This window comes from Gavialis gangeticus, unplaced genomic scaffold, assembly GCF_001723915.1.
Source record: "Gavialis gangeticus isolate Ggan-Ray unplaced genomic scaffold, GavGan_comp1, whole genome shotgun sequence".
NCBI lineage: Eukaryota > Metazoa > Chordata > Crocodylia > Gavialidae > Gavialis > Gavialis gangeticus.
This window is the reverse complement of record NW_017729011.1, coordinates 10,489,708-10,506,188: the sequence shown is the minus strand read 5'-3', so window position 1 is coordinate 10,506,188 and position 16,481 is coordinate 10,489,708. Positions and strand designations below refer to the sequence as shown.

At 47.1% G+C, this 16,481-nt stretch overlaps 1 protein-coding gene across 1 annotated transcript in view; it reads left to right on the top strand.

Annotated features, from left to right (window-relative positions):
• ASTN2 (astrotactin 2) overlaps positions 1-16,481 on the top strand; it is a 644,195-nt gene that overhangs the window by 470,935 nt on the left and 156,779 nt on the right.

Sequence of the window (16,481 nt, the reverse complement as noted above, 5' to 3'; positions counted from 1 at the left end):
CTCAATTAGTCAAAGTTTGGTCTTGTGCAGGAGGGTGCATGAAGCAAAAATGTCAAATCTTTGTCAGCAGTGACTGCTGAAGGCCTCTAGGTATTCCAAGACTGGGGGGAGATAAGGGAGACCTACAAAAAAATGTTGGGCAACTGCAAAGAGATCATTTGCATTTCAGAAGTGCCTGGTGCTGGAGCAACCAGGCAGTGACTAAAAAAAACTAAGCAGCAGATAGCATGGTAAGGATCTTCCTGAACAGACCAGGAAACTTTGGACTGGAGTTTCATGACTGGATTTGAAAACAGTGCAATGAATGTCTTTTTCTGAAATTCAAGTCCTTGGGCCCGCACTGTTTAACATCTTCATCAGTGACTTGGATGAGGGGGTTGAAAGCATGTTGTCCAAGTTTGCTGATGACACTAAGATGTGGGGCGAGGTGGGCACACTTGAAGGGAGAGAGTGGCTGCAACTGGATTTAGACAGACTACAAAAGTGGGCAGATGAGAATAGGATGGGGTTCAACGTAGACAAATGCCGGGTGCTGCACCTTGGGAGAAGGAATCCACAGCACACACACAGGCTGGGGAGTTCCCTCCTTGTAAGCACAGAGGTGGAAAGGGATCTTGGAGTCATTATTGACTCCAAGATGAACATGAGCCACCAATGCCAGACTGCAGCCAGCAAAGCCACCCATACCTTGTTGTGCATCCAAAGGTGCATCTCAAGCCGGTCCAGAGAGGTGATCCTCCCCCTCCATGCGACACTAGTCAGGCCACAATTGGAGTACTGTGTTCAGTACTGGGTATTGCACTTTAAAAAGGATGTGGCCAGCCTGGAGAGGGGTCAGAGGAGGGCCACCCACTTGGTGAGAGGGCAGCAGGGCAGGCCCTATGAGGAGAGACTGAGGCACCTGAACCTGTTCAGCCTCAGCAAGAAGAGGCTGAGGGGGGACCTGGTGGCTGCCTACAAACTCATCAGGGGAGATCATCAGCAAATAGGAAGAGCCCTAGTCTCCCCAGCACCACCTGGGGTGATGAGGAGCAATGGTAATAAGCCAATGGAGAATAGGTTTAGGTTAGAGATCAGGAGGCAATATTTTACAGTTAGGGTGGCCAGAATCTAGAACCAACTTCGCAGGGAAGTGGTCCTCGCCCCTACCTTGGGCAAATTCAAGAGGAGGTTGGATGATCGCCTGTCTGGGGTCTTGTGAACCCAGCATTCATTCCTGCCAGTAGAAGGGGGTCAGGGTAGGTGATCTGTTCAGGTCCCTCCTGACCCTAGTTACTGTGAAACTGATTGAAGTCCCTGCCCCTCCAGGGCAGAAGGTTGTGAAAGCCTAGTGGGGAGTTTAGGTGAATAATGTAAAGATCTTGTGTTAACACATGAAAAAACCCCAAAAAACACTACTGAAAATGATACTCCAGCTCTTCTCATGAGCAAAACCAGAAAAAGATGAATGCCTTATGCTGTATGTTGTTGGAGTTGTTTAACCACAAAACGTTAGGTGCAAAGCTAGGGCCCAGTCAAAGCTAACTGGAGCAGACACAATCTCACACAACCCTCCTCCCCGCCCCGCCAAAAACCTGTGTGCTAATGACCTCCTCCTTTGGGAGCTGAAGCTGTTAAACTCTACCCATGTCTAGTCAGGAAACCATTAGAAGAAGGCTTCCAGCCATCCTAGAAGTAAGATTCTTAAACAGTCCTCCAGCGGGGGCCACGTGAGCAACAATCTTAAGTACTTTTAAGATGGTGCTTGACCAGTTTGTGAATGGGATTCTGTCATGGTTGCCCAAGACAGTGGGGGACTGGACCACAAAATACCCTTCTAGTCCTGTGTTCCCAAGAAGTACTGACATGTTGCAAGGCTGATCTGACTTTGGAGTGGGAGATGAGCTGAGCTTTCTGGTAGTTAGCCCCTTGGGCTTACTGGACTCCAAAGAGCAGGGGCTTCTGGAGTGCCTGAAGAAAAGAGCAAAAGCAAGTGAATGTTGTCCCATGGATGTTGCAGGTAGAGCATTATATTGCATATGGCACAATCTGTGGGTTATGTGCAGCCAGTGGTGTGTGTGTCTTATGCTTTTTTGATTACCTATCCTGGGCTTATCACCTGGTGTCCCAGGACCTGTAGAGACTACAGAGTCAGTACCATAGGGGCCAGCCCCCAGTGCTGCATGTATTACTAGGCTAAGCTGTGTAGAAGTACATGGAATAGATCTGAGACTGAAACCCACTTGGATCCTCCTGCAGTGATGATCTCTCATCATGGGCAGCTAGAGGCCAGGTATCTGAGACTGTTCCCTGACTCTTACTCTCTGTGGTACAGCATGTCTTAGTGCTCTTGCATGTTGGCTTGTTAGCTATTTGTAACCCATTGCTCCAGTCACTGGCAAAATTGGATTCTCCTGCTACCCACCTTTCATCCAGATGGTGAGTCCAGGTGTCGGGGAGTCAAGAGGAGAGGAAATGCTAAATTGCAGGCTTCTGAATTCACAGGCTTCTGTTCAGAAAGTGTCACTGTGCATGAGATCCTCAGAGTCTGCAGAAGATGGGGCAAAGTGGTTTCCAGCATTGGACCAGGTGATGGCATTTGCCATAGAAGGTTTTTTAAGTGACTCTGGCTGCTTTTGGAAATAAGACTCCTGGTCATGAGGCCTAAGAGGGTAAAAGGGAAGGGAACCTCAACTTGGCATTCTGACCGTGTGACGACTGTGCGAATCAGTCGCACCAAGATCAGTCAGAGCCAGTTGAGAGAGAAAAGCAGAAACAGCAGAACTTGGCCTTTGATGGCTCCCTTTTGTTTGGCTTTGTTTTTCCTGTACTTTTTAAAAGACTCTTAAGGACCCAAGGATACAGAAATTCTCTATTTCTGTAAAGTGGCCCAGCTCCACTAGAATCAACGCAACTATACCAGATTACACCAGCAGGGCATTTTGGCCCCATCTGCTGTTTTTCTCTGACATATTCATCCTAGCCCTAGTTCTTACAGTATCTGAGTATCTTTTGCTTTGGGGCTAAGATGGTCAGTGCTAGAGAGAGATCAAGACATCTGTCAGAGGCCACTGATCATTTGTAGGGGCCTCAGCTCCAGATTGCCAGAAGGATCTGTGTCCCAGTGGTACCCGATGTTACCTATTTAGACACCATTCCTTCCCCAGAGTAACTTTTCCTCTCTCCCCGCTCCCCTCCCCATGCTAACTTCTGTTTCCAAAACTGCCAAATGCAGCTGCAGTCCTTGGGTTGCATTTCCAGTTCCCAGCATGGAAGGTTTGCTCTTTATCTTGGAGGGGCACCCTCCAATACCAAAAAGGGAAAACAACCCGCCAAAGGAAGCACTTTGTTTTGGATGGAGATTCCAGATTGCTCACACATTTGTCAGGTGAGGCCAGGCAAGGGAAACACGGATTTTCTCTTTTGATGTGGCTGGATCTCTGTCTGGCAGCAAGAGTAGGAAATACAGATTATTATTATTATTTTCTTTTTATGACTGCCATGTGTTTGACAGGCAATTCAGTTCATTCTGAGGAGCTGCATAGCCTTCTGTCTGCTCCTGGGGGCTTAGCTAATTCCCAGGCAAAGTAACCTCAATTACAATTTAAACAAAATAAAAACAAAAAAGCAAGCCCTACATCTCTCTCTCCAGTGTTGTTTAGGGCCAAGCATTCCCTCCCCCTTTCTCAAACTCCGTTCCAGCTTTTCAGACCTTTCTGGCATAATTTCCAACAGTGGCCAGTCAGCCTTGGACATCCACCTAACGACACCAAAGAGCATGATGGATTTTCAGAGGAGCCTGCAATATTGCGGCATTCCCAGGTCTCCTTGATTTCATTTGAACCTTTGGTTGCTCAGGTCTATGAAAGCCCTGCATGTTTGCACTTGTGTGCATTTCTCCATCAGCTGAGAATTAAACACTGTCTGTGTAAAATCAAGGGTAACACCCTAAAAGTGAAAGCCAAGCTCCCTTGGAAAATGTGGGCCTTTGTTTCTAAAAGTTGAGGGGAACACCCACCATGATGGGGACACTGGGAGTTGGATGGGTATTTGCAGAGCATAGTGGTGTCAAGTAAGTAACAGGTATGCTCTAGCTGAATCTGCTGCAGTCATTCTTAGGATCTCCAGGACTTTCATGCAGAAGGGTTATTTGTATTTTATTTTATTTTAATTAGCTGTAACCTCCTGGCAGCGTGTTCTGCTGTGGCTTTGCCAACTCATTGCCTTGGCTACACGGCAAACTTTGCTCCCGTATGGCATCTGGCTGTCTGCCTGTCCCCCAAAGACTCCAGTGTCTAATCTTCACAAAGCCCTTGGCCTCCTGCTCTCCTTGCAACTGGAAGATGAAGCTCCCTTCCTGAGCCAAACATCATTTTCTCTTCTTGCTCATCTTGGAGTAATGTCTGGAGCAAGTTTGCAGGCTGGGCCCCTCCACACTCCCCAGTTGTCTTCTCTCAATGTGCAGGGCAAAGGCGCTGGGGCTTGGCGAAGGGGAATTTGGACCTTTTGAGGACTGCCTGCCCACCCAAGCCCCTGGCTACACATATTTTTAAAGGCGTGTTACTGGTACTTACAAAAAAAAGCACAACCTTCTGAACATCTGATGTTAATAGGATTGTTCCTGAAGTGAACATGTGTGCAAAATAGACCACGCTTTCAACACCCTGCAGTGGGGAAGAGAGCACTTCTCCGATCGGCAGCCAGGAAAGGAGACTAGGCAATTACATCCCAAACTGTTTGTTAAAACTTGTGGAAATTACTCATAGGTCCATGTGTACAATGCCTTTGTAGTTGAGCGATGTTCTTTGTTCGATCATGAGGTGCTCAAAGAGACTGTGAGTGAGTGTGCGTGTGTGCACGTGTGTGTGTTTGTGTGCGTATGTCTGCACTGACTGGGCAAGCCAGCAGATTATGTCATAGAAGAAGCAGGCTGTGCACCAGAGAGAGAGCAAGCGCGCGAGAGAGAGATGTGTTTTACAGGGTGAAATACAAACTGAAATGGCTATGAACATCTGGAACTGATATTAAGCTTGGAAAATATTTTCTGTCACTCCAACTCTCCTCTGGAGGGAAGGTTTCTAAGTTAAGAACCTCCGAAGGGGATATATGGGTGAGGGCAGAAAGGGGTCCCTGCAAAGTGTTTTTCATTTCTTCATTCTGATTGCCACCCCATTTATTTTGTCCCTTACGACAGTCACCTAAAGAGGCCCCGAATGAGATCTGGGCACCCTTATGCTAAGCGCCATACAGACATAATGAAAGATGCTCCACATCCCAAAGAGCCTGCAAACTCACCAGGCAAGACAGATGAAGGGTAAGAAAAAGGATGGATTATTGGCTTTGAGAAACGGGAGGCCGAGACACAGAAAGAAGAAAGGTGGGATCCTCGCACCGAACTCTCATTGAAAGTCAGCAAAGCAAGGAGCTGCCTTGGAGGAAAAACTCCACAGATGGAGAGAATTAGAGCAGTTTTCAGTAGTGAGCTTGAGTATACTCTTGACTTATGAAGATAGGCTGAAAGCATTATGATTACATAGTTTGAAGAAGACAAGACTTGTGGGGGAGCTAGTAACAGTCTTCAAGTACCTGACAGGTGGCTGTACAGAGAATAGAGCTAGACCATGCTCTGTGGCTGCTGGGAACAAGGCAAGAAAGAATGGCCTTACATTGGAGCAAGGGAAATTTTAGTTTTGTATTAGAAATAACTTAGCAGGTGGGATGTTGACTGGATGGTTTGGTCAGGGATGATTCTGAATAGAGCAGGGGTTTGGACTAGATGACCTAAGATCCCGTCCAGCCCTGCTATTCTATGATTCCTCGGGTGCTTTTGAAAATCCCAAGCTGAGTGATTTGCTTGAGGAAACCTGGGAAGCATGGGAAGTCTGTGCAGAGGCATGAAGTGAATCCAGAGTCCCAGAGCCTCAGAACACGACTATCTTGCATCCTAGTCCTTATTCAAATTGGTTGTTGTGGTAAAGCCAGGGACCTCCGGCAGAGGCATAGTGAACTGAAAATCCCTATGCATGTGGGGCTAGTTCCACCAAAACCTTTCCCAGGCTGGATAAGGTGTCTGGGCCTTGAACAGATCTTCTTTGTGTTGAAATTCACCCTTTATCCTCAGACCCTTAACTCTAAAGTCTGTGTGGGAACAGGATACGAGAGCACTCCCACCCTCAGCTTGAATTTGTAAGTAAAGCTGGTGCTAGTGGAGAAAATCAAAGCAGTTGCTTGGAAAGTAGAGTCTTCTGTTCATGCAAGTGAGAGTGCAACACAGGCACCAGTACAGTATGCACGCATGACACTGGTGGGGAGGAGAGGAGTGGTTCTCCAGGCCTATTCAGTCTGGAGATGGTGAACTCCACAGCTTTAGTTAACACCTTGTACAAGCTGCCAATTCTGAGGAGATTGCATTGGTTTGAATTCACAATTGCCCAGGTAGATTATTTAATACAATTAGCATCAGTTTTCTTCCAAGCTGTCCAGTCTTTTATACTCTGGAGCTCTGCTTTTAATTTAGATGAATGGACTCCCCAGATCCCCGCCCTGCTTTACAGAGGTTCAAGGTTCTTGCTTGAATTCTTTGGCAGCCCAAAGAATGAAGTGGCAGGCTTCAAAAATGCCCATGACGCTCAGCTCTGGCTGGTTAGAACCAGTCCCTGTACTATTTGGTTTATATTATAGTAGCACTTAGCCCCAGTTATGCTAGGTGCTGTATAACACAGACGAGAAAGGCATTGGCAGTCCCTGCTGCACTCTGCTTACAGAGCAGGAAATGACTTTGGATTCTTCTTCAATGACCGAGAGCAAGTAAGTATTAAAAATCTACCCTTTCCCCCTGGAAGTCACTGCCCTGGTCCAAGACTTGGTAATTCATACAACACACTCATTCAGAAGTTGGTCCCCTTTGCTCCTGGTTTGTCTACCATTGTGGGCTTCTCTCCCTGTAGCTGCTGTCCCAGAGTCAGACTGCCAGCGGCTGTCCTGAAATTAGTCTCTGCCATGCAAAGGTGCTTGGTGCTCAGTAGCATTCTAGTATCAGTGCATTACATGTCTCCATGCCATATAACTCCAGCTCCCATAAGCACAAGAGTCCAGCAAGTTTACATCGTGGAAGGAGAAGAGAGGTGCAAACCTGCTAAATATTTCAGCAGCATGTACCCTGCGTGGCCCATGGGTCAGAGCAAAGAGCAGGCACCTTGTTAAACAGCCTCTTCTTTAGGAATAAATGGGATCATTAAAGGTAACGTCACTAATTCCACCTCCTGTTTGTGTCCTCAGCAGGAGGAGGCTTGGATGGATATTGGATATTGAGGGCTTCAGGGCGAAATAGCAGCATTACCAGAGGGTTCCAAAATAAAATATTACTGTTGTGTTTCTTCTTATTGGAGAATAAGTGTCATCACCTTGTGTTGGGGAGCAGAGGGTGCTCTCCTGCTGCAAAGTTGCAGAGTGGGGCTGGCCAAGGCACTGCTCTGTTTGTGGGGGCAGGAGCCGTGCTGTGGTTGGGGCTCTTTCAGTCTTTCTTTGCATCCTGTTTGTTTTTTCACCCCTGACCTCACCTCTGAGCTTCCTCCTGCCAGGGAATGCAAGTTTGCCAACAATAGTGCATGGGCTGTGCCAGCTGGGACTCCCACCACTTGGGCATCCACAAAGCAACCCTTCGCCAAGGATAACTAGGACTTTAGCAGCAGGAGCTTCCTTGCAGGAGCACCCTGCCAGTGGCTAACTGAACATCAACTCTGTGAGCTTTCTGCTCCCCAGGAAACAAATAACAGGGGGCTGCTGCTGGGACACTGTCCTGAGTCAGGGCTAACTCAGAGTCTCCGCGTGGGAGCTTCCTCAGAGCACTGCTGTGCTGGGACAAACTCATGGCCACAGACCTAGGCAGAGAATAAGCAGGGAAACTCCAGCAGTCCCACCATCCCCTCTGGACAACTTAATGCTGGGAGCAGCCTCCTCTCCAGAAGCTAAGTGGAAAGTCTTCCCCCATCTCACTCCAGTCCCTGTCTCTGCATCCCCTGCCTCTTCAGTTCTGGACTCCGTTACTGAATCAGGCTGGTCCTGTGACCCCTACGCCATGGTCCTTCTCAAATTTGGGCACAGACTCCCATGATCTAATCCACTAAGTAAAAATCAAACGGATTCCATTAGGTAAAAGAAAGTTTGTCCTTGAAAAATGGAGTAAATAGGGGCCGAGAGCACTTACATTGTTTTTATTTTCCACTCATTCTGTTTGTGTGGGTTATTTCCAACCTCCCCCCCCACCCTTTAATTTAATGATGACCTCATCCTTGGAGGCAGAAGGGAGGTTATGTCCATGTCGGAGCAGCAGGAGCAGATTGAATTGCAGGCAGGGTGCCAGCACTGAATGGCACAGACCTCCTGTCCTACTCATGCAGATTCAGAGGTAGCTTGGTTAAACTAAGGCAGGATAAAAGGCACTTCCCTTTGGCAGAATGATGATCCCACAGGAGTCATCAGCAAAGCTGCCTAACTCTCCTGTCTTGTCTACTGTGAGGAGTCCCCAGACACTAGCAAAGGGGTGTGGAAGAGATGCTTTCAGTACATGCACAAGGTTTGTAAGGACACCTTGTTCTCTGTAGCATGTCCTTGGAAGGAGCTGACTATGTGAATAAACCAGCCCTTGCAACTCATGAAGTGAGGAAGAGTTATCCCTGCTTTATAGATGGGGTAATTGGGTAAGTATTTTTGTGCCTCTGTGCCTTTGTGAGCCAATGGGAGGCCTAAGACAAGTGGGAGTCCTGATACTCAGTGCTGTGCTATGAGCACTTGATAACCCTCCTCTCAGAGCTGAAGGGAACTCAGAAAATCTGACTCTTTGCTTTGGGCTCAAACTACTAGTTTTCAGCTCTCTCCCAGGGCAGGACACATTTATTCTGACTCCCAGCTTCATGCTTTAGAGATGCAGAGCAATCCAGATACTAGTCTTTCTCCCCTGCTAAAGGTCTTTATCTTAGATCTGTAGAAAACAAATGTGAGGATGCTCCATTGCTGCCTAGCTTTGCTCGCTGTGCTGTGAACCTTAACAGCCTTAACTGTCTTGGAAAAAAGTGGGGGTTTTTGCATGCATTCCATGTACCAAAGTGAGCAAGAATAGGGGTAAAAGGAAGAAACAAGTGGTCTCTGCAAGCAGTTGGATGGCTACCGCCAACCCTCTGGAATATGCGAGGATTATAGTATGGAAATATGTTTAAAAGGGAGAACTCTTTTAATGCAGAAGCTGCCATGAGGGAGATGTGACACAGGGAAAATAGGCACTGATGCTCCCGCCTCACTGCCTGCTTACATCCCGTTAGTTGGGAGTTCAGTAGAACTAAGTGAAGTTCCTATGGCAGGGGCAGGCAACGTTTTTTGGCCAAATGCCAAAAAAACCACAATGTCTACCTTGGAAGGTGCCAGAGTGCTGACATGCCAGAGCCTGGAGCAGCTGTTTGCAGCCTCCCAGCTGCAGCGGCCCACGGAGCCCCGTCTACTTGCAGCCTCCGAGCCGTCTGCTGAGAGCAGGCTGGGCTCCATGGCTGGCAGCAGCTGCTTAGAGCCCAGGCTGGCAGTGGTGTGCTGAGCAAAATGGCCTTATGTGCCATGCTTGGCACACATGCCGGAGGTTGCTGACCCCTCTCCTATGGTGTCTGGAACCCAGTGGTGACTAGCCAGCGGCTGGAGAATGGAAGAAGCCACTGGGTAGGGATCAGAAGCCAAACGTCTCATGTGGTAAAGGTCGAGCATGTGGACACCTCCTAGACTCAGGGTATGCTGGTATGGACCTGCAACCACCTACTCTGGACTCTTTCAAAAAACATCTGGATATTTTTCTTGCTGGGATCACTTGATCCCAGCTGACTTCCTGCCTGTGGCAGGGGGGGTTGGACTCAATGACCTCATGAGGTCCCTTCCAGCCCCTAATGTCTATAAAAACTATGAAACATTCACTACGGTGGTGCTACTTCTCCTGAATAACCCTGCAGGCCCTCTCTTGTCTTCCAGGGACCGCTAGCTCAAACCCTCTCCCTTTCTATCAATGTTCTTACACTGTGGTACCCAAATGGTTACAAGTTTAGGGTTTTCTAAGGGTCTTCCCTTAGAAGAATCCTCATGGTTGTCAGTCTCAGGGCTTTGTCCCTTTTACACATGTCCCAGGAAGAGAAAGACCATTCTCTCTAGGTTCCTAGGTCCTCAGAGATGTCTTTTTGTAAAGTTGGGGAGAAAGACACTTCCTGTTCTGTGTAGAGAACCTAGCATGCCTGTAATCAGCCATATAACTCCACCCCTGGCAGTTGGCCTATGGCCAGAAAAGCCTAAGCAGGAATCCCACTGGGAGCTGCTGATAGGCAAGAGGAATATTTGTGGTTACTTCCTCTAAGGCAGGGGTGTCAAAGATAAGGCCCCACACACAGGTCCTGGGACATGCAGTGTACACTGCTCCCAGTCTAGCTGGCCCAGGACCCACGCTGCATGTGGCACCCATTGCAGGACTGTGGGCCCAGTCTGTTGTGGGGACTTGCTCCGTGCCAGTCATTCAGTCCCAGGGATTAGATGAGTTTGACGCCCTTGTTCTAAGGGCTTGTGAAGCATCAGGTTCAGGGCCTTTCATTTAAAACCATTTCTAGCAATGGAATAGGGTGGGGGCAGAGGGGAGCAGACATTGTCAGGGGGAATGTTGACTGCATCCATTTACATTCCCCTCACAGGAGAAATTTAGAGGACTGATCTCCCCACCACCTGCTGAGCATGTACTCCTTTTGGCTTCAAAGCCATCCTCATCCTTCACTCCCAGCTCCTTTAGCTTCAGTGATAGAGCTGCCTGGACATGGCTGCACTGGGCATGTCTACATGTGCAATTTACTGCACAGTAAGTTACTGCACAGTAAGCAGGAATAAGCCATTGTCTACATGTGCAGGCATTAAACTGCATTAACGCTGTGTGTGGAGTGACTTCGGACTAAAGTTAGTCCCAAGTCAGTCCGCACACACAGTGTTACCGCACAGTGAAGTGTCTACACATGCATTACTGCACAGTAACTAATTGGGCGTAAATTTGATGTCTGTATGATGCGGGTTTCAAATTTATTCCCAAGTAGGCATAAGTCACTGTATTTATTGTGCAGTATGGGCATGCAAGTGTAGAGTACGGCCGTAATGCGCAGTAATTTCACTTACTGCACAGTAACTGTGCACATGTGAATGTGCCCACAGAGTTGCTTTCCCCTCCCATTCCTAGGTGTATGGTGCAGGTCTCTCCAGCTACATTGAGCTAGCCACCGGGCATGGGCACATCATGGGGGCTCCCTGGGCACCAGCTCAGAGGCCACTGCATTCTTGACCAAATACTTATGCTCCCCCCTCCCACCCTCCTTCAGTAACTATCTGAGGTTTTGCACTAAAAACAGGGGAGCTGTATACTCTTGATAGCAAGCCTTTTGATTTATTCTAAACGTACCTGCTGTTAATATCCATCAGTAATCCCTTGTTCTTCTCATCCAAGACAGGCTCGTTTTTATCTTAGAATCTTCTTATTTTAAGGTGGGGTGAGCTCCTTTGTCATCAGGTGCGCAGGCTGGGGTTTCCTGTGGCTGCTGGGACACAGGCAGTCCAATGTACTGGGCTGCTCCTGTACAGCGGATTCCAAGTCCCTTTTCAGCCATCTCTCGCTGGGTGTGTATGGCAGCCCTGTCTGCAGCTGGGAGATATTCCAAGGCATTGGGTGGAGAAGTAGACAGCTAATTCTGCCTTGCTGTGCAGACCTGCCATGCACACTGGAATTGTGACCCTTCACACGTAGACTCTACATTCAGGTTCCTTGTTGTCGGAGCTGCTAAGCTACACAACTAGGAATGGGCCCCCATTTTTGCTGGGTGTTTTGTATGTCCTCAAAGTAGGAGATTGGCCCCTGCTCTAATCAGTTTTCCATCTGAATAGGCTAAGGATGGAGGAAGAGGAAGCAGAGGCAAAAAGGGATTAAATGACGTATGCAAAGGCCAAGCTGTGGCACAGCTCAGTTGATTTCAGCCAGACTGTACCACTCTAACTTGAAGAAAAACTTGGGCCGTGGGCTGAACGGTGCCTGTGGACAAGACACCCGTCTGGATTATCTGAGGAGGTCAATGTTCTAGCTGTGTAACACACTTTGGGGTGAAAGGGAGTTGTTAGAAACTTGGCAGATGAGGTTTTTTGGGTGAATCTGGTATCTTTTATCAGACCAAAACAGATAGTTGGAAAAATTCTTCTTAGCAAGCTTTTGGATATAAATATCCTTCATCAGGCTGAGGAAGCATCTGCAGTTGGTGTGTGCTCTTCCTAGATGGAATGAAAATGCTACCTTGTGTCTTGAGGGGGTAGAGGGAAGCATTGGAAAAACAGTGGGGTCTTGCATGGAAAGGACTCTTCCTTTGTACCGGACAGACGCAGTCAGGAGGCTTTGCATTTTGGTAGATCTCAAGCTGCATCCTCGTTTGAGAGGATCATAACTTAATCTTATTTACAGCCCTTTTCTGTGATGATAATGAGTCACTTAAAAACATCCAGATCTCTCTGCCTCTGTAAATACAGTTACAGTGACTTTCCAGCACATTTCTCTAGAGTATGGATGCTGTGTCATTGATGTCATAACAGCAGTTTGAAGACTGAAAGAAAAAAAAGCCAGAGGGGTTCAGCAATCAGTGCCTCTGGCCAAGATATTTCAGGGAAAAAAGGGTTGTTTGAAGCTAAGTTCCTAGACTTATGCCTAAGCTTGCTGATAAGGTCAGTAGCATTAAAGTGATGTTGTAGCCATAATGGAGTCCTAATTTCTGAGCCTGCTGAGCACTGAGCAGCTAGCACTGAAGATGACAGGAGATACCGGGTGTTCAGCATTTTGGAAAACTGCAAGAACTCAACAAGAGCCAAACCGAGGTTGGGTGTTTGTATGAATTTCCAATTATAATTAATGGCCGCAGAATGTTGGAAGGGATCTTAAAACCTGTGCTTCAGAGACCAGGACAGGACCTGCATAGGGGTGGGAGGACAGATTATCCATCCCACATTTGCCTACTCGCGGTATTGTGGTTGTCTCTCTTGAGCCCACATGTCCTCTCCCAGAGCTCTCCTCCTGTCTTTATTAAAGGCAGTTTCTCTCCACTGGTTCCATTTGATCTTTACTCCACTGTAGCAGTGCTTGCAAGTTGGTCTCTGGCAGTGATTCTCAACCAGGATGCTGTGACACCCTGGAGTGCCTTGAGATCCTTTCAAGGGTGCTAGGACATGCCATAATATTAGCACTATTAGGTGAGCAAACATGATTCACAAGATACTACCACAGTTGTCTAATAAGAATCCATACTGTTAAAAACATTCTGACCTGTTGCAGTCTTTCGGAGTTTTTGCAGCAGAAGAGTCGCTCTATTATTTTTCGGTAGTAAAAAAAAATCAAACTAATAGCTGGTATTTGCTAGGAGTCTGTTGAAAGGTGCCTCACATTTGAAAAGGTTGAGAACCACTGATCTCAAGTAACAGGGGGATTCCCATTGTGATTGCCGAGCGGTTCTTCTCCAAATTAATTACCGTTTTCCGTTCCTGATGACCTGGTTTGATGCAGCCCAGAGAGCAACATGCAGGTACCCACATATCACTGTCCCTACGTCCAGCTTGGATCTTAGCTCACTCCACTGTACTGAATAACAGCATACAGTTAAGGCCGGGAGATGTAAAGAATGATCATGGCAATATTATGGAATAGTACCAAATTCTGTCCCATGACCTTGGTCATGTCCCCGCCCTTTCCTGTGCATCTGGTTCCCCATTGCAGATCTCTTTGAAAAACAAGTTTGAGAAACGTTAAAGAAAACTTGTATAACAGCGATGTTCTTGTCATAAAGTGACAGTGGATTAATACCTATGGAAAGTGTTAATTTAGGTGTCATTTTTGAGAGTTTGAACCTACACCTTTAACTGCATGGCTCTTTGTGGCCAATGGCTGGTACATTTTCTTTCTCCCCTGGATAGGGGTGGAGGAAAATATGACAAGCCATTATTTGTTACAATGAGGTTGTCTGAAGCTTTGCTTATCTTCTTCATCGTAGTGCTATTTGATGACTTACCTCAAATCTTAAGACTCTCTCAGGTAGTAAATACTGATGTTCAGGAAGGTCAGTTGTATGTAATTGTTTTGTGGAGAGTCTGGACAGCTAAGCTTCTGCTAGAAAATGTTTGAACATCTCTGAGACGGTGGAGGAATAATTGCTCTGGCAATCTGATGAAGAAATATTGAGGCTTTTACCTCAAGGTCGTGCTCAGCAGATGCTGTTGCCATCTGCTACCACCTCAGTGGTGTATATGGAATAGGTCTGGGTCCATTCCCTAATGGGGATAGGCATGCATACGACCAAAACCTCTATTCCAGTGAAAAGCAGTTACAGACGGGCTGAAATTAAAGTTGCCTCCACAAAAGGGGCCTGTCCAGGTTAGGGTTCTTGTGTAGGAATGAAAACCATTGCTGCCTTTGGTATAACCATCACTGGATAAACAAAAGACTTCAGTTCCCAGGTCAGCTCCCCTAAGCACTAAACCCAGTTAACTAGTGGGCTGGCTTTAAAACACATGCACAAAGGGAAGTCTTTCAAGAGAAGGTCAAGTTCTTGGAAGCTGCTTTCTGGGATGTGTTGTGGAATAATACCAAGCAAGTAGTTAATTCTGGACATTGCATTCATTTTGAGCTTGCTGATTTTTCTCCCTTTGGGATAGCTGTAGTTGTTTCCACCTACCAATGCCATTCTTATATCCTGGAAAGCAAAGAGGGAGGTGGAGATTTCTTGGCTGAAGTTGAACTAGATGCCTAAATGTTTCATTGAGTCACAGTCGTTCCAGTTTCTGATTTTGCAGAAAGGCCTTTTGGGGAGAACTGAGATCAAGGTATTGCCTCCATTCCCTCCCAAATATCCTTGCTGGTTGAGAAGAAGAAGAAAATAATAATCAATAAGCTTATGAAGGTAGAAGACTGAGAGTGCTGGATGCAGTAGAGCCAGGAATATCTGACCTGCTCTAAAATCTTGCTGCTTCTCAAAAACTTTGTATTGTCTGAAATTGTGCTGGCTCTTACTGAGGACAAGACTGGAGAGCAAAATGACAGCTACAGAATACTCCCTCCTAGTTGACAAGACTTTGAACTTATTACAAGGGAAGTTAATGAGTTCACTCTTGGCATTTTATCCTGGCATATAAAACTACCACCTAGAATTAAGGTTTTTCTAATCTAAGAAAGTTGAGGCCCAAAGTCTGTCCTGTCAGAAAGAATCAAGGGACATTCTCAGTTGTCCTGTCAGAGTTAGAAATGCTAGTAATTGGGTAGGTATAAATATGCCAAAGTACTTTGCTGGATCAGGGTGCTGTGGAGGCTTTAACATGTTCTGTGGAAGCATTTGGTCTTAACTACTCCATGAGACCAGATAATCTGGATCTCTTTGATCTGGATCTCTTGCACTGCAGGTTGCCTTATTCTTTCCTTAATTCTGCTGTCATGTTCTTGGGTTTGCTGATATCTTGTATTATCTGAGTAATATGGGGGGGGGGGAGTGAGAGAAATGCAAAGGGCAATGTATAGAGGGTGTAAAGGAGTTGTCATGGTCTGGAAAAATGTCCTGTTAGTACAGGAGTTGCAGAGCTGGCATGCAGTGCCCTACAGTGACTCCCCAGTTAGCTCAAGTGTAGAAAGTATTCTGGGGACAGAGCTAAAGGCAAGGAGGAGCAGAACTGTAGCACTGGGTGCCACAATTGTTATCTGTGGAGCTGCCCATTGCCAACCGGTAGGGAGCTCCTTGCTTTAATATATGCTGGGGGCTGCACTTGAACCCCAAGCAGAGGTAGCGTCTGTGGTGCACAAGTAGCTTTAAGTCCCTGTGTCCCTGCTGTCCTTGAGCTGTCCCTTGTATCCTGCACCTCCCGTTTTAAGCAGAACATGGCATTTCCATTTAGCACATGCTGCCAGCCCTGCAAACCCCCCCACCCAGGCCCAGTACCACACAGTTCTTCAAGGTAGGGTGCTATCCTCTCATTGAACCCTAGTCCCAGGCACTGCCCTGCATCTGCCCTCTATATCACTTTTAGGTGGCTGGAGGGGGGAATTGCACATGGAGCCAGAGGTATTTGCCAATTAAAATAGCTATTCCTCTGTCACGGTTCACATGATATGAGAGATGGGGGAAGCCCCCTCCTTTCCCCCATGGCCCCTTCCCAGTTTGTTCAGCTTGCTGCTGAGCGAGATCTGGTTATACAGGGAGGGCCATGTCACATTTCATGCTGTTTATACAGGATAAACCTTTCCTCCTTGTAATTGGGTGATTGAGTCCGTGTGCTTTCCCAGATACTAATCTGGAGACCCTGGAGGGGGTCAGTTTAGGTTATGGAGACATAATAGGAAATACTGCTATGGCAAGTTTGGGTTATGGAGGATGAAGGGATATTCTGTAGCATTCCCCTGCTGGGTCTCCCACTTTGGGGCAGGAGTGGGGGTG